This window comes from Pteropus vampyrus, unplaced genomic scaffold (assembly GCF_000151845.1).
Source record: "Pteropus vampyrus isolate Shadow unplaced genomic scaffold, Pvam_2.0 Scaffold310, whole genome shotgun sequence".
NCBI lineage: Eukaryota > Metazoa > Chordata > Mammalia > Chiroptera > Pteropodidae > Pteropus > Pteropus vampyrus.
In genome coordinates this window covers 1,428,711-1,453,987 of record NW_011889091.1, presented here as the reverse complement: position 1 = coordinate 1,453,987, position 25,277 = coordinate 1,428,711, and positions in this window count along the sequence as shown.

The window sequence follows — 25,277 nt, the reverse complement described above, 5'->3', positions numbered from 1 at the left end:
TCACCACTGCTCACCCAATGAGGCACTCTCTATCCTCCTGTCCTGCTTTATTTTTATCAAGAGCACTTTCGCCATCTTACACACTTTATATTTTACTTTTTAGTTTGTCGATTGCCTCTCTTTACTAGAATAGATGCCATGATTTTCTGTTTTGATTGATCTCTTTGCCCCTAGAACATAAAATATTTGCTCAGTAAATATTTGCTGAATGAAGGAAGAAAGGAAGGATGGACAGAGGAGTGGGAGGCTGGCCAGGGTGGGCTGGAGGACAGTGACAGGCAGAGAGATAAAAGCATGTGTAAGTGCATGAAGACATATACATTCACCTTCAGAACAGCAGCGAGGTCAGCCCAGGATTCAAAAGTATTACTGCACTTTAACTGCCTCCCCGTATAGCCTCTTCGTCTTCAGTCAAATGCTCAAGGTTCTCCAAAGCTTGAGCCAGAGCTGTTACTTGCCACTCTTCTTCCCACCTCACCCAAGCCTCTTGAAAGAGCAGCCTATACCCTCTGTCCACACATGCTCACCTCCCGTTGGCTTTGAATTAGGCACTGGCCCAGATCTGTCTGCTAAAGTTCTCCCCACCGGGACCTCAAATTCCACAGTCTTAAACTGAATTGGTCTTTTCCCTGCTCTTACTCAGTGATCATCTCTCTCCCCAGTCTCCTTGTCTCAGATTTGGTGGTTGACACAGCATCTATCTGGATTCCCAGTAGAATCCTGGGCACCTTCCTTTACCTTTCAAAGACTTCTTTACTCCACCTGCTTCTCTCACTCTCTCCAGGACCGCTGCTCCTGTTTATGTCATCAATATTTCTGAGTTGGCAATAATGTCCTAACCAGCTCCTTGTTTCTACTCCCCTTCAGCCTCATCCACCAACATTTCCCATCACCTTTGGGACAAAGTTCAAACTCGTTAATGTGGCCTGTAAGGCCCTCCATATTCTGACTGCCCCTCCGCGGTCTCATCTCTCTTCCCTGCTACTGTGCTGAATTATCTCCTGGGCCTTTGCACAGACACCGCCCCTGCCAGGAGGCCCCTCTATCACTCTTATCCATCTTTTAAGATCGAACTCGAGTCATTATGATTTTGCCCATATTGCATACAGCACAGGTTCCGAGATACACATATTTCACTTTTTAAAAGGTTTATCTTCAATCTGATTAATAATGTTTAGGGAATAATAGACTTGATTTTTTTCTAGTACACAATAAATGTATAGTTATTAAAATTTAAGTGTCCATCCGCATACCCCTTCCTAAATTCATCATGTGTACCCCAAGAACTATGCCACCTTTTCGAAGCAGTGAATTAGGCCATCTCACTGATTAAAATTGCAGAGTTGCAGAGGGCTCTGAGAAGCCAGTCATATCGCCTTTGGCAAGGTCACTGCTTTTAAACGGCATAATATTTAAGTTGTTAACATTTATCGAGTGCCTCCTACTTGCTGGACACTGCTCTACATGACTTAAATGTATTCACTCATTTAATCCTCATAATAACTCCATGAGATGAGACTAAAATAATCTTATCTTACAGAAAAGAACCCGGGGGCTCAGAGCGCTTAAGTAAGTTGCCCAAAATCACACAGCTCATAAGAGTGGATCCCTTTATTCAAGCTTGACCATTTGGCTGGAGTTCATGCTCTTACCTTATCCATATAATATCACTCTAATAGGTTTTTACTGCCTCCAGTTTCCTATAGATGTGCCTGTCCTCAGTGCCCAGACTTTGCTACAGGGCAGCCTGTTCTCACTGGGGGAAGGAGGAAGGCCAGCAGGATGCCCCAAAGAGGTGACTTAGGGAAGTGGGCAACTCAGTAGTCTCTGCTTCTCTAGTCTTGGTTTAAGAAGTTCTTTGTGGCAGGAGCTAAGCAGGTATCATTTTGACAGAATCTCCAACTGCTGGCCTTTTCTGCTATCTTGTGCATTTTTTGGTCTCCAGAGATGGCCTGAACTTTCCAGCTCTAAGCAAGAAAGCTTTGGAACCAAATCATCCAATTTCTGCCTGAAACTCATAAGCCCAACCCCTGCTGAGCATAGCAGAGGTCTCTGTTCTTTTACAGAACAGGTTTTTCCACAGAAGAACTTCAAGACCAAGTGCCAGGGTTCCTGCTTCACAGTATCTATGCATTACTTGCACTATTTTTTTTTTAAAAAAAAATCCTAGCTGAATTATTTCTGCACCTGATTATTTGGGAGTTTTGTGGAACCTGTGCATATCAATTAGACAGCTCATTCCCGTCACATGCCTGTCACATTCACTGGGAGCCTGTGTCACAGCTTTTGAAATGACGCAGCCCAGATGCTATTGATCAGCTTGGTGTCTTTTGGAGAAACCCATGCTCAGCTACTTCCCAGTGGGTGATAAACAGGATGGATGTCCTATTCCCTGATAAAGTATTTTTATCTACGGATGTATAACTCAAAAGGAATTACCACCAATATTCTTTTAATTGGAAATATCTTTCTTCTCCCTAAGCAGATACGTGCAAGCTCCTTTCCTGCAGAAGCCATCCATAGAGAAGGAACATGTGTGTGAAAGACAGGCTGTTTAATCTTTCCCTGTAATCAGCCCCCCAAGCCTGAATGCTGAGTCTGTAAAAGTTGCAGGCCCAGGCCACTCTTCTGCTCACTCCTGCTAGACACTCGCCTGGCTTGACCGCCTCCCCGCCCCGCTTCTTCTTGACTTTGGCAGTGAGTCTCCTTGGAAAGCCAGCATTTTCCATCCTAAGTGAGATTCTCCATCAAAATCAGACGCTCTGGAAAAATAGAGCTTAGGCGAAGCAGCTTTTCTGATCCCATTATTGATAAGCTCTTAGAGCTCATCAATGAAAATTAGAACTTGTTAATCCTGTACATTCCTCCCCTCCCCCGACGTGATTTTTAATTACAGAAGAAAGAAGTAATGGATAACTTCTGGGGCTGCAGAGACACTGAGGTTGTCAAGAGAAAATTAAATTTACAGTCAGAGAGTTTTGTTTTCTCAAGTGTCCTTGTAAAATGCAAAAGAGGCTCCTGGCATCACCAAGGCAATTCAACTGGTTTCCTAAACTGGCAGGGTTTTCCTCGAAGAAGCCCTCCTTCGCTTGCCAAGAAAGTGTATTAATGACAAGGACTGGACCTAAAGGGAACTCATTCAGAAGAAAACTGCATTAAAAGAACATTAAGGGCGATGTTTTAAAGTCTGATTTAAACTCATGAAAGCAAGGAGATTTATTGTTGAAGCCAAATCGCCGAGCTGACGCGCCCTGCCTGGTAATGCATTCCGATTGGCGCACCGGGGATTGAATCCGTTCAGAAACATCACTCACCAGGGCCCAGGCGCTCCTGCTGGGGGAGAGGAAGACAGCCATGGGGGGAAGCAGGCTGGGGCAGCCACACTTCTGAAAGCAGATGGACTAACATCCCACAAGGGCCAACCCACCAGGGAAGCAGAAGGAGGGCGCTGCCAGCTGAGGTCAGCCTTGACATTAGCAGGCAGCCTTTGAGCTTCCCAGCACAGGCCATGGCTGCTGGGGAGCAGGGGGCACTCTCTGAGAAAGCCAGAGGCTCAGCAGGATGTCCCAACTCCTCTCTGAATCCCCAGCCCTTCCTAAGAATCCTCCTTGGCCGTCCCTCCTGCAAGCTGACAGAATCATAGCAGAATGGTCAGCCCTCTTACTCCAACATATTTCTGTATTTCACTTGACCATACTGGGCTTTGGAGTAATACAATGCAGGTCTCTTACCTGTGCTGCAGATCTGGACTCCAGCCAGAAGGCCAGCTGCTTGCCATCCTTGCAAGTCAGGATCTGATTTCCAGATTAGAAGTGTTAGTACCAAAGTTGGAAAGGCACAATGGAGTCATCCTGGAAAAATCAAAGGAAACAGCCTCAAGCTTGTGCAGGGATGTTGCCAGGGTACTTGTCACCTCTCCAATGCCAGCTTTTAGAGTTTAGCCCGCCACAGCATCACATTCTATTCTGAGTAGCAGCAGCCCTACAAGTAGAGCTTAGTACTTTTTCACAAGGCCTTGGAACTGGTTCCAGTCCATGCTCTTCCTGGTGTCTCAGAGCCTGGACAAACATCCACTTCCTGGTCTCTGCCCCTCTAAATCCTGTAGAATCTTTACCAAGTATGGATGTAGGGTTGTCTTTTCAAGGGGTTGAATTTAGACAGCCAAGGAACAGTAAGAACGTGGATATGAGGTAATCTGCCAAAATAAGAAGGGCCGAGAGCATCATTTAAGGTTGTAACATTTATCGAGTGCCTCCTACTTGCTGGACACTGCTCTACATGACTTAAATGTATTCACTCATTTAATCCTCATAATAACTCCATGAGATGAGACTAAAATAATCTTATCTTACAGAAAAGAACACGGGGGCTCAGAGCGCTTAAGTAAGTTGCCCAAAATCACACAGCTCATAAGAATGGATCCCTTTATTCAAGCTTGACCATTTGGCTGGAGTTCATGCTCTTACCTTATCCATATAATATCACTCTAATAGATTTTTACTGCCTCCAGTTTCCTATAGATGTGCCTGTCCTCAGTGCCCAGACTTTGCTACAGGGCAGCCTGTTCTCACTGGGGGAAGGAGGAAGGCCAGCAGGATGCCCCAAAGAGGTGACTTAGGGAAGTGGGCAACTCAGTAGTCTCTGCTTCTCTAGTCTTGGTTTAAGAAGTTCTTTGTGGCAGGAGCTAAGCAGGTATCATTTTGACAGAATCTCCAACTGCTGGCCTTTTCTGCTATCTTGTGCATTTTTTGGTCTCCAGAGATGGCCTGAACTTTCCAGCTCTAAGCAAGAAAGCTTTGGAACCAAATCATCCAATTTCTGCCTGAAACTCATAAGCCCAACCCCTGCTGAGCATAGCAGAGGTCTCTGTTCTTTTACAGAACAGGTTTTTCCACAGAAGAACTTCAAGACCAAGTGCCAGGGTTCCTGCTTCACAGTATCTATGCATTACTTGCACTATTTTTTTTTTAAAAAAAAATCCTAGCTGAATTATTTCTGCACCTGATTATTTGGGAGTTTTGTGGAACCTGTGCATATCAATTAGACAGCTCATTCCCGTCACATGCCTGTCACATTCACTGGGAGCCTGTGTCACAGCTTTTGAAATGACGCAGCCCAGATGCTATTGATCAGCTTGGTGTCTTTTGGAGAAACCCATGCTCAGCTACTTCCCAGTGGGTGATAAACAGGATGGATGTCCTATTCCCTGATAAAGTATTTTTATCTACGGATGTATAACTCAAAAGGAATTACCACCAATATTCTTTTAATTGGAAATATCTTTCTTCTCCCTAAGCAGATACGTGCAAGCTCCTTTCCTGCAGAAGCCATCCATAGAGAAGGAACATGTGTGTGAAAGACAGGCTGTTTAATCTTTCCCTGTAATCAGCCCCCCAAGCCTGAATGCTGAGTCTGTAAAAGTTGCAGGCCCAGGCCACTCTTCTGCTCACTCCTGCTAGACACTCGCCTGGCTTGACCGCCTCCCCGCCCCGCTTCTTCTTGACTTTGGCAGTGAGTCTCCTTGGAAAGCCAGCATTTTCCATCCTAAGTGAGATTCTCCATCAAAATCAGACGCTCTGGAAAAATAGAGCTTAGGCGAAGCAGCTTTTCTGATCCCATTATTGATAAGCTCTTAGAGCTCATCAATGAAAATTAGAACTTGTTAATCCTGTACATTCCTCCCCTCCCCCGACGTGATTTTTAATTACAGAAGAAAGAAGTAATGGATAACTTCTGGGGCTGCAGAGACACTGAGGTTGTCAAGAGAAAATTAAATTTACAGTCAGAGAGTTTTGTTTTCTCAAGTGTCCTTGTAAAATGCAAAAGAGGCTCCTGGCATCACCAAGGCAATTCAACTGGTTTCCTAAACTGGCAGGGTTTTCCTCGAAGAAGCCCTCCTTCGCTTGCCAAGAAAGTGTATTAATGACAAGGACTGGACCTAAAGGGAACTCATTCAGAAGAAAACTGCATTAAAAGAACATTAAGGGCGATGTTTTAAAGTCTGATTTAAACTCATGAAAGCAAGGAGATTTATTGTTGAAGCCAAATCGCCGAGCTGACGCGCCCTGCCTGGTAATGCATTCCGATTGGCGCACCGGGGATTGAATCCGTTCAGAAACATCACTCACCAGGGCCCAGGCGCTCCTGCTGGGGGAGAGGAAGACAGCCATGGGGGGAAGCAGGCTGGGGCAGCCACACTTCTGAAAGCAGATGGACTAACATCCCACAAGGGCCAACCCACCAGGGAAGCAGAAGGAGGGCGCTGCCAGCTGAGGTCAGCCTTGACATTAGCAGGCAGCTTAGCAGCCTTTGAGCTTCCCAGCACAGGCCATGGCTGCTGGGGAGCAGGGGGCACTCTCTGGGAAAGCTAGAGGCTCAGCAGGATGTCCCAACTCCTCTCTGAATCCCCAGCCCTTCCTAAGAATCCTCTTTGGCAGTCCCTCCTGCAAGCGGACAGAATCATAGTAGAATGGTCAGCCCTCTTACTCCAACACATTTCTGTATTTCACTTGACCATACTGGGCTTTGGAGTAATACAATGCAGGTCTCTTACCTGTGCTGCAGATCTGGACTCCAGCCAGAAGGCCAGCTGCTTGCCATCCTTGCAAGTCAGGATCTGATTTCCAGATTAGAAGTGTTAGTACCGAAGTTGGAAAGGCACAATGGAGTCATCCTGGAAAAATCAAAGGAAACAGCCTCAAGCTTGTGCAGGGATGTTGCCAGGGTACTTGTCACCTCTCCAATGCCAGCTTTTAGAGTTTAGCCCGCCACAGCATCACATTCTATTCTGAGTAGCAGCAGCCCTACAAGTAGGGCTTAGTACTTTTTCACAAGGCCTTGGAACTGGTTCCAGTCCATGCTCTTCCTGGTGTCTCAGAGCCTGGACAAACATCCACTTCCTGGTCTCTGCCCCTCTAAATCCTGTAGAATCTTTACCAAGTATGGATGTAGGGTTGTCTTTTCAAGGGGTTGAATTTAGACAGCCAAGGAACAGTAAGAACGTGGATATGAGGTAATCTGCCAAAATAAGAAGGGGCCGAGAGCATCACCTGGGGAGAGACACAGAAGTTTTGGTGAAGGTCTCGAGGTCTGAGATCAGAAGAGTCCACTGTGATCAGACTGCAAATGTGCTTCAGAAAACAGAGTAGGCAGGAGGGTCAGGAGTCCAGGTGATTAGCAAGGGCTGTGTGATCCTTTCATCATATATCCATTTACTCATATGTTGAATGCTTCACAATATTACTGAGGATGAAGCTAGGTAAACAAATAAGCATCGCAGATGTGATAAATATGATAGAGGAATGCATAAATTACAGGCAGAAGCAACGGGGGAGAGCATTGGGGCAGGCTTCCCAGAGGCGCTGGCAACTGAGCTTGGTCTTGAAAGAAAAGTAGAAGTTTGCCAAGAGGGGACGAGAGTAAGAAGTGGGGGAGGGATGAGGTGAAGCTTAGAGCATGACCTGGGTAGGGATGAGTGGCCAGTTCTCTCTGGGGGGAGGGGAGCTGTGACAGAAGAGACTGGGAATGTACTCGGAAGCATGATCACAAAGATTCTCAATGTCATGCTAAGAAGCCACTTTCTCATGCAGCCAATAGGAAGCCACTGAATACATTTTAGGTAGCATCTGAATTATAGTTTAAGATAGATAAAAATCCATAACTGATCATATCGCTACCCTATTTGGGTTAAAGAGGGAGAACTTGAGTTGGGACCTGCATTAGTTTGAAGGTTTGAGTCTTTAATGAAAGCTGTGAACTTCCTCCCTGGAAAACTGCTCATATATTCGAATTTTTGCATATGATTCATGGGTTTCATGAAGCCCCTTCCCCCAAGCCCACCCATAAGTCTCAGTTTATAAGCCCTCACTCTAAAGGTAGGTATGGGGAGGAAGCAATTGAAGCAAAATGTTGACAATTGATGATGAATCTAGGGGAAGTACCGGTATATTGGTGTTCATCACAATTTCTTTCAACTTTTCTGTACATTTGAAATATTTAAAAATAAAAGCAAAGCAAAACAAAACCTTCCCTCAAGTCAGAAGTAGCAGGAATGAATATAAAGTGATAAATTTTATTCATTTGTATTCTTTACCATATACTGTCTGAATAACTACTATAGTTGTTCAATATTTAGTTGGAACAATCAATAGGACTTAGCGCCTGACGGGAGGTGGACAGGGGAGATGATGGAGGAGGTGTAGTGAAGAAGCCCGAAGTTGCCAGCGTAAATGACGGGTAGTTCAATTAACAAAGAGACAGGAAGGCAGAAGGGCAGCAGGCCAGAGGAGGGGAGAATGAGTTCAATTCCGTGGGTAGCATTTTAAAAAGAGTGTTGATGAACTTGAATGACAAGTAAGGGCAATTAAAATGATGGCATATGAAAAACCATGTGGGCCAAGGATAGGGAGATATTTGGGAAGAAATGAGAGTGGAGGATAAATTGACAGTCGTCAGCAGATTGAAATGTAGGAAAAGTTGTAGACGATTCCTGTGGCCTAAGAGGGCTGCACTTAAAATATGGGTGACAGAGAGATAACCTGGGATCAGTGTGTAGAGGGAGCTTTGTCCCCATGTCACTGTTGGACATCTTCTATGCCAGGCTCTGTCCTAGGCTCACAGTGCTGGCAGGAGTCAAAGATGAGCAAGGCACGCTTCCCAGAGGCACTGGCAACTGAGCTGGGTCTTGAAAGAAAAGTAGAATTTTGCCAAGAGGGGACGAGAGTAAGAAGTGGGGGAGGGATGAGGTGAAGCTTGGAGCATGACTTGAGTAGGGGTGGGTGGTCAGTTCCCTCCGGGGGGAGGGGAGCTGTGACAAGGCGGCACCTGTTTTGCCAGCAGGTCTTCAAAATCAATACTGGGCAGAAGAAATGCTTAATTGCTTGATGTGGACCTTCAAATTCTTATAAAACCTATGACTGTCTGTTTAGGAATGTCCCCTACTCCGCCCAGGCACTTAGGATGACTACAAGTCACTACAAATACGGAGGCTGAACCATCCTGGTCATCTTTCTTGGAAAATAGGTTTGAGAATTGAAGGAAAACCCAGAAAATAGAACCTTAGTTCCTTCTTGGACCTCGTCTGCTGTGGCCTGAGTCCTGTGCCTGGGCTATTGTTTATTTATCTCCCTGGTTTAGGGGCTTTACTGCTGGTCAGGGGCCACAGGGTAAAGCTCAGGACTTCCCTTTTGGAGGTGTGTGAGCTCAATTACCTGCAAGATTTGGCAGAACCCCAATTTTATTTTGCCTTCAAGTCTTCTTTGTCCCCCAACCTGGCATGGAAAGTACTGTGTAAACTCTGTCCCTCAGTTTCCTAAGGACTGATTTGTCTGGTTTCCTCACTTCCCAAAGGAAGATATGGAAATTGCCTTTAAAAATTCTCAGTACACAGGTCACCACGTCATTGACGTCTTCTTCCTTCACATCTCCATGCCTAAAATTTATGGAGGGCTTTCTATGTGTGCTGGCAGCTTGTGGGTTCTTTACAAGCATCTCATCTTCACAGCAGCCCTAAGAGGAAGATAATACAATTAACTCCTTTCTACAGATAAAGAGACTCAAGCTTAGAAAGGTTGACTAATTTGTCCAAGGCCACCTGGTCAGGATGTGAGAGGGCAAATGCTGCAATCCACACGAGACTGACTCCAGAACCTAAACTCTTAAAAATCCCTGGGTTGGCTGCAGTGTATCCTTCTAGAGGGCCCCAGTCCCCATTCTGAACAGGATAATAACAAATGCCGACCTAGTGCTACTGTGTTTCAGGCTTTGTTCTAAGAACTTTACATTTAGTAATTCTATTAACTTCAAAACAACCCTATGAGTTAAACACTAGTATTATGTACTTTTTAGAGATAAACAAATTGAGGCACAGAGAGGTTAAGCAACTTTCCTAAAATCAGAATTTTAACTCAGGCAGGAGAGGCTCTTACCTATATTGCTATGGCACTGCGCTTAAGAAAAGAGTGTACAGACTATACTCGTATGACTTGTAAGGCAGGATCTTTTCAGGAATGACACATACCTGGCATTGACTTAGGGCATCTCATCTGGCCACCTCTCCTATACCATGCTCAACAGCCAGAGAATATCTGAATGACAGTTATGTACTCATCCCTCTGCTGTCATCCTTATCCCTAGAATCTTCCACACTGCGAGAGAGGAGTCACAAATGTTTCCTGAACTATAGGAAAGGCTTAATTTTCAAGTGTTAAGAATGTGAAACGCAGGAGAAACGTTCATACTATGAAAGTCCTGCAAGATATTAAGGTTTTGTTTTGTTTTTTAATTAGCATAGTGGCTCTCAAAATAAGAAAGGAAAAGGTTTCTTGCTACTGGCATTTATTAATAGTTTGATTGCCTCATCCTAACTGCCAAGTATTTTGGTACCATCTTTTTTTCCATCAGTAAAATAGAGAATCAATGATTTGTATACAAAGGAAGGAAAAAAGAGAGAGAAGAAAGAAGGATAAACAAAGGAGAGGATGGAGAAAAGAAAACTTTTTTCTTTGATTAAACTGTGACAGCATGGTAATGAGAAGATGATCCAATTATCTAAAATTATCCGGCCTTATTGATGACCTTTTGTGAAGTGATTACATTCGCCTTCATAGGAAATATTTTGTTTTAAGATTTTCACTGCACATAACCTTCCTTAAGTCTTAGAGTGGTAGGTCATAGGGCCAGGGCCCTGACCAGTCAGAGTAGGACCTTCCTGGGTGTCCATGAGAACCAGCCGGACCTCAGCCCTCTTATAGCATCAGTCTGGAGTTCTAAAATGAGATCAATGGAAAAGATAATACAACAACATTTTCTCTAGGATTTAAATAATCTAAAACCCATTCAAGAACTAGGAGAGCTCAGCAAAAAGAGTACTGAACCATGTAACATAACTGGAAGAGAGTTTACGTGTCAAAGCTCCCACGTTCTTCTCATAGGAGCTTTCTGGGGGATTCTATGCCAGTGGCTTTGACTTTAAAACCATCTTTAATGTTTGCCATCTTTTCATCAGTCAGTAGACTGGAAGCTGCAAATGGAAACCATGGAGAAAGGATTACTGCTGGAGACAGTACACATTGATGACAGCAAAAAAAGACAAGGAGACAAAATACTGTGTGCGTGGGTGGGAGGGGGCGGGGCATAACCCAACCAGACACAGTAACTCCAAACACACAAGAACCTGGGGCACTTAGTGGAAAGAGCCCTGTACAGCCCAATTAATACCCTGGAGGGCAGCGCATCATCACAGTCATACATACAGATGACACAGGACCACTAGGGAAAGATGAATTTGTGTTCTGGGTGAAAAAAAATCTGACAAGAATGAATGCAATAAGCAGAAAAACTACGTACGAACATTAAAATTCTTAAAAACAAACAAACAAACAAACAAACAAACAAACAAACAAAACACTAGGTAATCCTTAAAAGAATAGTTGTGATGTAGAAATGTCTCTCAGGGTACAAAATATATAATGGTACTCTGTGTACTTTATCTGTATGCTCTTATATATAAATGTAGAAAAATAGATTGTTCCATAGAATAAAGGAAATCGCATTATCTATGAGAAAGTTGACTGCTGAGTTTTATAGTGAATTAATAATCATAAGGTGATAAGACAGAAGAAATCGTATTTCCCAAAATCCCAGAGAGGCTGGGACAATCCGGTTGGTCAGGTTGAGCTGTCTCCACCTGAAAAGTGGATGAAGAGGGTGGGGGAAAGACTGGGATACACCTCCCAGGGATGGGGCTGCCTGGGAGTGTGAGTTCCATGGTTCAAGACAGCACTTTTGGAAGATAGTGGAGTATGGTGGGGAGCCAGGAGAGGTAGAGAGCTGAGAGGTACAAGATTTGATCTCTTTCAAATGTAAATCACCATTCAATTTACCATATTTACATTATTTGTGAGAGAGGATGGGATTTTTTTCATGTGTAAAAATGGCAAATGGGCCATTTTCCTATGTATTAGCTGGCTGGGCATTAAATTAACCCAAGGCTCTTGGATTTAGAAGAATTCAAACAAATCAAGAAGTAAGGTCACAAACTTGTAAGAATTGTAAGGACTGATGGGTTCAGAATTTGAGGCTTTAAACCAATTTACCTAAATCTCTGAGGCTTGAAAAAACCCAACAGACACTCTCTCTCTCTCTCTCTCTCTCTCTCCCCCCCTCCCTCAATCTCTCTGTCATGTATGTATGTTTGCATGTGATATGTCTATTTTTTAATGATCAGTAGTTATTGAATATCTACTGACAGGTGCTGTGCTAAATGCTTTTACTGTCATGAGTTCATTTAATCTTTTAGCCATCTTTCATAGGTAGGAATTACTACAGTGAAGAAATTGATGCTCAGAGAGGTTAATTAGCTTGCCAAAGTCAAAGTCACACAGCCAAAGAGTGGTTATTATGGAATACGTTCTTCCTACCAAGCCCCAGACAAATTTTAATTCACCAGGAAAAGCTGTTCTTCTTTATTCTCAAAACTACATTCCCTCAAATAGTCAGAGTGTCTGTCTTCTGGTTGTGAAGTTACTAAACCTTGACAACAATTAAGGAAAATTTTGATGTTCCAAGATTTCAATAGATTTGAAGTTTATGTGGGAAATTGAAGATGCAGTTTGAATGTAGGACAAGGAAGACAGCCGTATCTTGTAGATTTAAGGCTTTTTACTGTGTATACATGTTCGGAGTCCTTTCCTTCTGCTACTTCCACTGCCAAAGATAAAGAATAAATGATACCGAGTTCGCAGGACTGATATCCATCAGCGGTAGTTATTTATGCCAGTCTCATAGGAATAAATACAAGGATGTGCTGATAATTACACCTTGATACATGAAAGAGGATATAAAAATGCTTTCTCAATTTGTCTAGGGCACTGTGGATAATAATGCTGTTCATGGGTTTATAGGAAGCAAAGTATTTAAAGCTGTGTTGTTATTTTTGCAGGAAAACAACTTGAGAAAAAAGCCTATTTTCCGTATTAACCCGAGAATGTGGACTTTATCTCACAATGCATTGCTCGACTTTCCTTTCCTAACTGGCATAAATTTCTGGTATTTAAATGCATCAGAGACACTCTACCTTCACTTTGAAATGAGAACGCCTTACTGAATGTCAAACAGAGCCCTCGTTTTCTGACTTCTGACCTAGCTCTGCTTTTTTTTTTGTTTTGTTTTCCCTTTACATGACTCAGACAGGCTCTTGGAGGCCTAAAGATAAAAGGCCCTATTAGAAGTGCAAAATATGACTATTATTACCTCCTTTAATAAGGCTTCTTGCCAATTTTTCAAATGACTAGAGTGTTTGCTAATTATTACTCCACAGTTTCTGCATTCATTTTCTTTCCCTGAAGGAGCCAGATTCCAATGAAGATGGAGAAAAGTGCTAGAAAGTGTGTTTACTGCCATCTATGGGATGCAGCTAGGCTATCACCGCAGGCAGTGGATCCCCTTCCCATGTAAATTACGGGAGACTGCAGTTACAAAGCCATGCAGAAATAAATGTTCATGAACCTCAAGCACAGGCATTACACTGAGCCTCCACGTGAAAATACCATTGAAAATTCATTGTTTAAAAGTTTTCCAGAAATGTAAGTTCATATTGCTACTTTAGAGAGTAAAACAGCAAATTTTCCTCTATTCAAGGCTATTATATTTATACGAATAGCAACATATGGGCGCATGGGCTCCTCTCATAACTAGGGTTTCTAATCTGTGGTTACCCTTGTATGTTCTAGCAGAGAATGCTAGAACTAGGATTTTTTTTTGCTAGATGACTCTGGATATTCTAAAGAAGCTCGAGATCCAGGAAATGATAAAACTCCTGAATGGCCAAAATAGATGTAAAAATATATGTGTTGTGGCCCACGGACTCGACTCATGAATCAGGCTTCCCAAGTTATTAGAACAAATTTTATTTTTTTAGTGTCAGAAACTCTTGATATTATTAAAGGCAGTAAATTACAAGAGAGAGCATTGGGTTTCGAAAGACAGATATTTGAGGGAAGCAAAAAGTGATAACATGGGCGTATCTTAAAACCTAGGAAGAGAAGCAGAAACTATTTTTTAAAAAAATAGGAATGAGAACTCAAGAGAGCAAAGCAGTTTGGACAATCACAGTACAGCGCAGTAGTTAATCTTCACAGTAATGATCCAGTTCTCAAGTAATGGTTAAGTTTCATCAGATCTGTTAAGTCACCAACTTGAAGGGACCAAAGGCTGCGATTGCATGAGTCACAGGAAAAGAAATAGAAGTGGTCCTTAAAAAAGTGAAAGATATTCAAACTCATTCAGAATAGGAAAACTTCATATTAAATGAGTTAAAAACAAACCACTGACTGGGAGAAAATATTTGCAAAACAAATATCAGAAAAACAAATAGCCACAATATACCAAAAAAACAAAAAACAAAAAACAAAAAACAAACAAAACCTCTTAAAACAACGATAATAAAATAACAACCCAATGAAAAGCTATGCAAAAAATCCAAAGAGACATCTCACCAAAGAAGATATACAGACAATGAGGGGGTCAGGAGCAAGTTTAACTGGAATTTGCCACCCTGACATGCAGATTATTTCAAACTGAAATGGATTAAAGCCCAGCAAACACCGGAAGAGTTTTTCTTACCTCTCCTTTTTCTTCTTAAAGAGATTCAGATACAAAACACCTGTTTCATGAAGAGAACCTTAGCATAATCACCTTAAGTATTTTCACCTTAGCATTCGACAGGAAGGATCCAAGCAGGGGCCAGTTAGTTAGACAGTGTCCCATTGTTTCCGAGTTGCCTAGCAGGAGTTTGTTTGCCACTCTCTCAGCTCCCTGCAAATGGCCCGTTTTCATTTATGAAATCTAAGACCCCAGTTCCCCACTTTTCTCCTTCGTCTAAAATGACCTATATACCCAATTTTGCCTCACTGTCTTTGGAATTTTCATGCTTATGAAAATTCCCTGTGCACATGTATTAAAATGTGATTTTCTCCTGCTACTCTGTTGTCGTATGTTGTTGGAGTTATTCGACCAGTCAGAAGAACTTAGGGGGAAGTTAAGGGGAAAGGTAAGGGGAAAGTTTTGCTAGTCCCTGACAATAGTAAATAAACATGTAAAAAATACTCAATATCGTATGTCACTTGAAAATTGCAAATTAAACCAATGAGATATTATGACACACCTATTAGAATGGCTAAAGTCCAGAACACTGACAACACCGGATGCTAGTGAGAATGTGGAGCAATGAGAAATCTCATTCAGTGCTGGTGGGAATGCACAATGTACAGTCACTTTGGAAAACAGTATTTAAACATAGCCTTACCATACAGTCCAGCAGCTATGCTCCTAGATATTTATCCACGTGCATTGAAAACTTATGTCTACATAAAAATCTCCGCATGAATGTTTACAGCAGCTTTTATTTATTGGAAGCAAATTGGAAGCAACCAAGATGTCTTTCAAAAGGGGAATAGATAAACAGACTATGTACATCCAGACAACGGAATGTTATTCAATGCTAAAAAGAGATGAGCTCTCAAGCCATGAAGAGACATGGAGAAATCCTAGATGCATAATGCTACATGAAAGAAGGTAATCTGAAAAGGCTACATACTATATGAGTCAAACCATATGACATTTTGGAAAGGGCAAAATTATGAAGACAGTAAAGAGATCAGTGGTTACTAGGGGTTGCGGGTGCAGGGAGGGATGAATAGGCAGAACATGGGATTTTTAGGGCAGTGAAACTATACTGTATGATACTGTAATGGTGGATATATGACATTATGCATTTTTCAAAACACCAACACAAAGAGTGAACCTAATACAAACTGTGAAGTTTAGTTAATAATAGTGTATCAGTTTTAACAAATGTACCACACAAATGAAGGATGTTAGTAATAGGGGAAATTGTGTGGTGGTCGGGGGGATGAGGGGATAGAATGGGGGTATATAAGAACTCTGTACTTTTTGCTCAAACTTTCTGTAAATCCGAAACTAGTCTAAAAAATAAAGTCTCTTAGTTTAAAAAAAAAAAAGAATGGACAAATATTTTTAAGAAAAATGGAAGCCATAAGACCATGGTTGTTGCAATTCTAATGTCAGACAAAGTAAAATTCAAGCTGAACACTATGAGAAGAGACAAAGAAAGACACTTGATAAAAGTCACATTCCACATACACACACAAAACAATAAGTAAATGAATTAGTATTCTTCACTCGCTAACTGACGAAACTTCAAACAAAAGGTTTGGTTACACATTGTGCTGATGAGGGCAGGAGGAAACAGTTCCGCTCCTTCAGGGATGGCAAGAGCAGAAAACTGACGTGAACTCTACACAGGGCAGTGTAACAGCAGCTATCAAACTCACAGGTGCACGCGTCCTCTCCGAGACTCAGCGATTCTCTTCTGGGGATGGAGTTACAGATATACCTGCTCATGTGCACAATGGAGTAAATACAGACTATAATGGCAACATTTTTTATAATGGCCAAAGATGCGAAACTAGATGCCTATCAGTAGGGAAGAGCTTACATAGATAATGCTGCACCACACGATGGATCGGGATGCTGCCATTGTATGGAATGGGGCCACTCTTTACGCACTGATGAAGAGTGATGACCAAGATACAAGATTTTAAAAAGCGAGGTGCAGTACAGTGTCATAACATGTCACCTTTTGTGAAAAAAAAAAAAAAATGCTCGTATGTGTCTAGATTATCTGAAGGAAGATGCCCCTACTACCCGGCAATGGTGGTAATGAGTCGTCTGCTAAAGACGGGTAGGAGGGAGGCTGGGGCACCGGGGCAGGAGGAAACATTAATTGTCACTCTCTTTCGTTTCTATCCTGAAAAAAGGAATTACATAAAATAATTTAAAAATAAAGAAGGCAGGAGGATATATAATACATTTGGGGATGTTCTCATTTACTCTTTTTAAAATGTTGATCTTTAAAATGTTGGTTAGCTCTAGTTATCTGGACAATTTAATTATGTGGAACACCTCATTTCCTGACGATGCTGGATGAATAAGGCATTACTCTGCTTTGCTGACTTATGCACAATTACAAAGTTAACGTTATCACCATAGCACAAAAGAGGTTGGAATTTAGAACAAAGGACGGGCTACCTTTCAACAAGACATTAAAGCAGAAGGAAAATGGATGAGGTGGAGAGTCTGTAACTCTCACACTGATTGAGGGATGAAGGCCTAATGAACAAAATATACGAGCCTCGTGTGAAGCGCTGAGCTCCTGTGTGTAATGGCAAGGCTTCTGTTCACAGAACAGCGAGGGTGGCTGCTGCCTTCGTAAGAAATGCTTTGTTAGTCACCAGCACTGACAGGGAGAATAGTGTGCAGTGTTCACTATGTGTTTTAGAGGGACTGAAACAAAGACAAAGGCATAATTTCTGCCTTCAGGAGAAGCCTGGCATTGGCTACAAGACACAGCATAGGATTCAGAATGTAAGTGTGCCCACCACGTATGAATGTAAGTGCCAAGCAACTTCCTTGAAAGAACAGAGCAGAAGTTAACTATTAGGCAGACAGAGATTTCAGAAATATGACTCTACCATGTTTTGAAAATCCAGATGTTTAATATAGAAATTCAGATTTTTTTTTTTTAGTCCTTTTGAAAAATTGGAAAATCTAATAATACAGAGTCTGCTTTTCTTGCATATTAACACCCACAGGCGCTGAGCAGGGACTGTCTCCCTTTATGTAGGACACAAACTCTGCTGTTAACCACGGTCTCCAGAGCTCTCTATTAACCTCTACCTGGCCCACTTCTCTCAACTACTTGCCTGGTCTCTTTAGGCATTTCAATTTGCAAATCCTGGACTAGACTTAGGAAGGGTTAATTTGGAAAAGTGTCTTGGAAGTTAGAGGTTCTTGAACAGCTTTTAAAAGGCAAGACAGACTGACCTAGTAGATTGGGTATACACAAGGCATTTTAGAGGGAAACTTCCTAAAAGACCGGAATGTTTCCTCTTGACCAAAAATTGAGCCAATCACAGGATGCCTGTGCTTTGGAGAAATGCAAGTGATGTCGGGTAAACAAGGGCTTAGCTCTAACTCTGCCAGGCATTTTATAGGAGCCCATCGGAGAACAAAACAAATGGTTTCCTGCCTCAAGTTGCTTACAACCTACTAGTGGAGGTGACAAGTCAACAAGAAAACAAACTATTACATATAGATTTACACACTGTGACTGGGACAATGAAAGGAATGCACAGAGTATTGTTGTCATAGAGAATTATAGTGAAGGTGATCAGGGAAGGGGACATTGAAGCTGAGATTCTGATGACAAAAAGAGTCAGTCAGATATAGAATGTGATCAAGATGATGTCGGGTGGAGGGAATGGCATGTGTCAAGGCCCTTCGATGGGAGAACCTAGAATATTCCCGAGACTGGAAGAGCAACCAGAGTGCCTAGAGCACAGTGAGGAAAGAGAAAAGTGATGACTTTGGAGAAGGAGGCAGTTAGACTATGGCCTTCTGAGTTAAAGTTTAGAGCTGTATGCTACCCTGAGAGGAAGCTGAGAGGGCTTGTAAGGATAGGAATGAACTGATTTGACTTACAGGTCAAAGGGACTTGAGAGGTCAACCCAGGAAAGATAAGGGAGAGCAACCCTAAAACAAGACCGGGAAGCAATGCAACACAATAAGCTGACACTTGATGTCAGCGTGCACGCCCTTCCACCCGCCCACGCCCTCCTACTCACCCACACCAGCATTATAGCACTGGTCAGTGGCCTCTCCCCACTTGACAGCCATCCACTTTGCTTTCTCCTGGGTTTTTCTTTCGTCTCTCCTCTCGGTGCTCATGTTTTATAGCCTTCCCCTATAACAGAATGTCGGGGGAGGGTTGGCTCCCTTTATCTCTTACTCCATCTCCTGCCACCACTCCCCCTCCCCCCCCACACACATACACACGTGTGTGCACACAGTGATCTCAGCTACTTGCTTAGGGATGGCTGTACAGGTGGAAAGAAGCAGGTGGAAGAGCTGTGCCTGGCTGGAGCAAAGTACAAGATGAGTTGAGCAGGAATGGCTGGCAGTTAGGGAAGGCAGGGCTAATCGGTAGTGGGCTTTGCAGCCCAAGATTAGAAGAGTGTTAACATGATTTGGGGGGCAGCAGGGAGCCTTTATGGGCATGTGAAGAGGGGAGCGATGTGATCTAAGTGACGCTGGAGGAAGATGATTCTTGATAATGTGTGTCCAATAGACGAGAGGGGAGCCAGACAGGAGGAAAGGGAGCTAATTGGGAGGCAGGAGTCCAGGTGTGGAGCAATTATATCTTGCACCAAAGTGATTGGAAGGAGAAGGCAGATAGAAGAAGAAACAGCAGGCTTTAATGTTGAACTTTGCCTCTGGGAGTGTGATGGGGATGGGAGATGTGGGTACAAAGATGAGGTAAATAAGAAACTGGAAACTTATTTACAATGACATAGGAACTAGAAAAGGCTTAGGTGGGAGAACCAAGAGAAATGTTTCATAGTCCATTCAAATGTCACTCCTGTGGGAAATCTCCCTTCTCCCGTCTCCTCCCACTTGGATAGTTAATTACTTTCTCCCAGGTGTTTGTCCATTTCTATTCTTGTGCCATGATGCTGTGCTGTGATAGGTCTTTGTCTATGCTGCTGCTAATCTGTGAGACCCTGAAGACAGAGGATCCTATTTTATTCCCTTTCTATTCCCAGTGCATAGTAAGCACAGGGGCTGGCTCTAAGTAAGTACACGACATGTTTTGGTGAATGAGTAAATGGATGAATGAGAATGCACCTGAAGCGTTCCACTGAACCCCAGCCACTGCTCAGAACTAAAACTACAAATTTTGTGGCAGCTGCAGCATCCCTTGAACAGTTGTGGAGATCAGGTTATGTAGCTGGGAGCCGCACAAAACCCTAGCCATTCCAGCAATGGACAGGTGGTCCCGGGAGTGGGGCTTGGATTGGCAGACAGGAGCCTGGAGGAGTTAAGATACTGCTCAGGGAATCTGAGATCAAATTGCAGGGTTGTTTAAATACCTTAGGGTTACAAATGGGCTTTCACCCTTAAAATCCTATCTGCAAATATGCAGCCTTAAACTGTCTAAATAGCCCTCTTAATGCTGTTAAATCCCAGGGTTGGTAGAGGCCATAGGAAAGGCTTTCTATACTCTTCTCCTGTTGTTTTCACTGAAATTACATTTGTGCTATGATGAAATGTGAAACCTGGAAAATACATAAAAATGAACATTTCCCTATCACATGTTATGTCACCAACCAACACCAACCAACTTTGTTATTGTCTAGATAACTACCATTTATTCAGGTTTTACTATGTGCCAAGCTTTGGTTTTACACTTATTGTAGCATTTAATATTCACGAGTGCACAAGACAAGTACTATTGCTCCCATTTTGTAGATGAACAATCTGAGGCGGAGGGAAGTTAAATTACCTGCTCACTGGGTAGATGTTATTATAAGCTCATCATTTGGTTATGCAACCTTCCAGCTGACTACAAGAAAGACGAGCCCTGGAAAGATGGAGAGGTGAGGCTTCAAGGCGAGCAGGGAGTTGTCCATGAATGAGTGCTAATGAAAGCCATTCGAGCAGCCCAGTTCCCCTAAAGATGCATGTATAAGAGACAGAGTGCCCCAGACTGCTCTTTACAGTAGGTCCCTGGGAAACACTTGAGGAAGTGGAAGAAGAAATGGCCCTGGGATCAAAGGATCTTTCCAAAGAAGAGTCGGGAGTATACTCAAGGCTCACAAGAGTCCCTCCATAGCCTTAACACACTGCTAGCAGGACCTCCAGCTTACGCCTCTGTTTCTTCTCATCTATTGCATCCCTAACAAACCACTCCCAGTGAATAGATTGGATGACAGCTAGATTGGATGACAACAATACTCTCAATTCTCCCCATGGAAAGCAACTTATGATTTTGGAGTTTGCCATACTTGGGTTCAGGACCCAGCCCCATTACTTGGTGGTGGTGTGACCGTGGGGAGAATAGTTAGCCTCTTTGAATCTTCTTTCTTACCTACATAATGAGGTTAATGAACCTACTTCACCAGAATTAGATTAAATAAGAGGAATTGGTAATAAATGTGAGGACTTCTGGTTTCAGACATATAGCAGGCTATGTGTAAAACCTTTTCTCAATAGAGAACTTCTCAAAATGCTTGATCAAATGTAATAAGTATTTTTTTTTAGATGTGGCTGTGCTCATAATAAACAATTAGAGGCCAGAAATGATGAGAAAGCAGAATTACAGGAGATAAGCTACTTCTGAGTAACAAATCACCCTAAAACATAGTGTGTTAAAATGATAAACATTTATCATCTCATAATTTCCATGGGTCAGGAATTTGGGAGCTGCTTAGCTGAGTGCTTTTGGCTTGAAGGTTGCAGTCAAGATATTGGTCATCACTACAGTGTTCTAAAGGGTTGGCTGGAGCTGGAGAGTCTGCTTCCAAGATAGCACACTCACATGGCATCAGGCAACTCTAGAACTGTTCTTCCCCAGCCCTCCTCTCATGTTCTTTCCCTTGCTCCTCTGGCAAGAACTTTCTGGCATGGAATGTACTCCTTATCCTAGAAACAGGTCAGAGCTTCTTTTCATCCTAGATATAAATTTGCATTGTTTAAAAACTAAGTCTCCCAAAGTGCATTGGAATAGACTTTCTGGAGAGCACTCTGGTAATATGTATCAAGAACCAAAAGGCAATTGCATTGTTGAGGATTTATCCTAAAGAAACAATCAGACTCATGCATAGAGCTCTAAGTCCAAGATATTCATTGGAGTGTTGTTTATGTGAAAGCCATGGGATTCCAGAGTTTCTACCGAGTAGGATCAGGCAACATGTCTCCTACCACATATGCATTTGCATCCACTGGTTTAAGAGACTGAATACAAGGTTAAGTGAGGAGCTGAAGAGCCTCTTGAGGATAAACAGCCTGCCATATTTCTGAAACTTTTTTTTGAAGTTGAGACATATGCAGGATATCAGGTGCTTGTGGCCCCAGTGGAAACCAGATAGGGGAATCCTAAGATGAGTTTTATCTAAAAGGGAAAAGCAAGACAGCCTTAGCAACATGGCCTACTCATTGAAAGGAAGCAGTTGTTCTAAACACAGCATGTTGGCTGACACCAGCACTTGAACCAATCCCCCAGTAATGACTGACCATTTTGTTTGCTGGGGACTGAGGAGTTTCCTGGGACATGGGACTTCCAGTGCTAAAATTAGGAAAGTCCCTGGAATGGTTGGTCATCCTGCCCCGCACTAGGAAGCTGCGGGTGAGCACTCAGAGAAGGAAGCCGGGTACGAGTGGTGGGGTGTTTAACGCAGCACTGGATGCACGGGGCTTTGGGTAGCCTCGCCGTGAAGCCTAGGTGCACACAGCGAAGATTTATTTTCCTTCTCACTTCACAGGGGTGGTAATAGCAATAAAGACTGTTGGTTTTGAAGAACATTAACAGCATTTTGGTTGTGCCAACATTTGAGATAGCAGATTTTTAGAACATGATGATGAGCTGGTATAAGAACTGGAGCAAAGCTATAGCTCAAGGCACTTCCCCATGCAACTGTCAGGCTTGGGATGCACCACCTTGGCTCAGTGGGCCATGGAAGCACACTGACACAGTTAAGTGGACTCTTGGAAATATGTAAGGAGAAAGAAATTTGAGAATTATGAAAGTTGTTGCTTTAGGTTATTAAATTTGGGGAATTAATATCACTGAGACTACACTTGTACTCATTGGCTAGTAAAGTCTGAGATATTCGGGTCACATTTATGAGTAAAAAACTAAAACGCTATCTGGTAATAGGAAATTGATTAAATAAATTATGATATTTATAGTCTTTAGAATGGAGATGTAAATATACATACACACACACATATATATACACACACACATATATATACACACACATACATGCAAAGAGTCAAAATATTATTGAGCAGAATAAAATTAGTATGTAAAATGTAGCCCTATTTCATTACAGGATGTCTGCATTTTTAATTTAGATGCACATATACAGACAGCCAAGAGTCTAGAAGATTAACAATTAAATGGACTCTGGATAGTGAGATATTGGGTAACTTACAATTGTATTTCCATTGATATCTCAATTTTATAATTTTTCTAAAAGAGCGCACATAACTTATGCTATGGACACACACGCACACACACACACTTAAACAACATGCCAGCCAGTTGCAGCTTCCCAAAACGTTTTCATAAAAAAGACATCGTATCTACAATTTTGAGATGTGTTCAGATTGAACACTAACACCTTGAATATTATATTCATAAAGAACAAATCATCTTTTGGCTGAGCTAAGAAGTACATGCATTTTGATGCACTGGGAAAAAAAATCATATATCTAAGTTCTTATGATCCTCTAGGTTCAGAAATTGGGGGTGAAAGAAGTTAAAACTTCTCTTTTATTTTATTGGCAAAGGTTTTCTCCATGCCTGAAATTATATGAGAAACAGGCCTGCTGAACTGGATGAGATGAAGCAGCACCGTAGGCCTAACACAATGGGGCCTAACAAGACTGGGGAATGGCAAGGAGCTCTGGGCATGTTTTCCTGAGCAGAGCACAGGCTGGGGAGGGGTGTCTGCAGGCTCTGACTGGATGGGCGCCCTCTGTCTGTCATCTCAGAGCCTGGCAAGGATGGGTACGAAGCAGGCCCTGGATGTGTGTTGTTGCAATCATTAAACAATACCAACAACCATGAGATGCCTCGGGCACCTTATTGTGCTCTCTAGCTAAGCATTTTGTGTGACAATTTATATACACACATATCACCTCTGTTTCTTACCACACTTGAGCAGAAGGTATTACCCCCATTTTAGAGGTAAGAAAACTGAGCCTCCAAATGGCTTAAAAATTTTACCGCTTCTCTGCGTCCCTGATGACATTATGCAGTGGCATTTGTTATCCTCGATTTGCCACCCCTCTATGTTCCCAACCCCGAGGAACAACCAAAGGGAAGTAGCAATGCAGCCATCCTGGGAAAGAGCGCTGTGCTTGCACTATGCATCAGAATGCAGTGCATTGCACGCTGATGGTCCAGACAGTGGAAATTAGCGGACACAAAAGCTCCTCCACTTGTCGTCTGCAACATGCCTTTCCTGTTAATGAGCAGGATTCAGAGAGCTTAAGAATTGCATACTTAACAGGAGCTCATCCAAACCTCTTTGGTCTGGATAATGGGCTGGAAATCAAGCTCTTGCTGAGAGTTTCTAGTTCAATCAAGTCAGAAAATTACATGAATCTCAATTTTTAAAATACATATATTTTTACAATATGATTGAAGGGATACTTTGGACTTTAGTTTTTACTAGCTAGCCCACATTTCTCCATTCCTCGCCTAGAATCCAAAGATGCACAGGGATGTATTGTATAAGATTTCATTGTATTTAAGCTGCCAACAATGAAACACTTGCTTAAAGCACTTTGTCCATTAGAGGGTTTCAAAAGAGGTAGGTTGACTTCACTTTATGGATATAAGGAAAATTTTCAAGTAAAGTTGTACTCATTGAATACTTTAAAATATGATATTTTTATAGAAACTATAAATTAGAATACAATAACGCCTGAAAGCAAAACCCTGCTCACAAAAAAATAAATAAATAAATAAAAGAGGAAAAGGAGGGAGGGACGAAAATATTGAGAACATAGTCAACGACATAAGTAATGGCATCTATCATAAATTTAGATCGTTTTTCTCCCTATCAAAAGTACTCAATTATGGAGAGGGAAAAAAAATGGCGAAATGATAGAGGCTCTGTTCATCCCTCTGGTGACCAAATCAAAGTTGAAATGGAAACAAGGAGCAGCAGCAAGGAAAAATTACCTGGGATCTAGAGGAACAAGCCACACAACTAGGGAGAAATCCAAGAAAGCACCCTGCAACAGCAGAAGGTAGGATGGGGCGAGGATGCGAGGCTGCCTGGTCCCCGAGTGGCTGAGTGAGACGGAGTCTGCAGAAGCGGCAGAAGCCTCTTAAAGGGGCCGCGTCCACGAGCGGATTTTTGCGGTGACAGACCTGCTCGCTCTGAGCACCAGTGCCCATTCAGCTGTGTGCAGGGGGCACCAGGGACTTACAGGGAGACATTGTCGGAGTGAGGGCCAAGGCGAGACTTGATCGGTACAGAAGTGCGGCTGGTATCCATTGTTCCCTGTTGAGCCCTCCCCGCTACCAGTGTGGACACAGCACTGCAATAGCCCTGATGTCATCAAACTGGATAACAAAGGTCACTCCACCCAGAGTATTCCCTGAAACCCTGCCTCCCCCA